The sequence below is a fragment of the Penaeus monodon genome, chromosome 32, assembly GCF_015228065.2.
Source record: "Penaeus monodon isolate SGIC_2016 chromosome 32, NSTDA_Pmon_1, whole genome shotgun sequence".
NCBI classification, from domain to species: domain Eukaryota; kingdom Metazoa; phylum Arthropoda; class Malacostraca; order Decapoda; family Penaeidae; genus Penaeus; species Penaeus monodon.
Genome location: NC_051417.1, coordinates 24,452,155 through 24,452,392, shown reverse-complemented (window position 1 = coordinate 24,452,392; position 238 = coordinate 24,452,155).

The window sequence follows — 238 nt, the reverse complement described above, 5'->3', positions numbered from 1 at the left end:
TCTGCAGTCTAAAACATCCTAAACTGGGCTTCACGAATCCCGTGTAGAGCATCCAGAGGAGCGAGACAATTAAATAAAAAGTATTTGAAACAACGTAGCGCTTTTTTTTTATAATGAAATTGTAAATATCTCTCGTAAGTTAATTATGTCGCCAACTATCTAGTATAGTATTATTCTATGCTAAATTAGTATTAGATATTTTCCCATATTCACCACCCCATAACAGCTACCTGTAGAT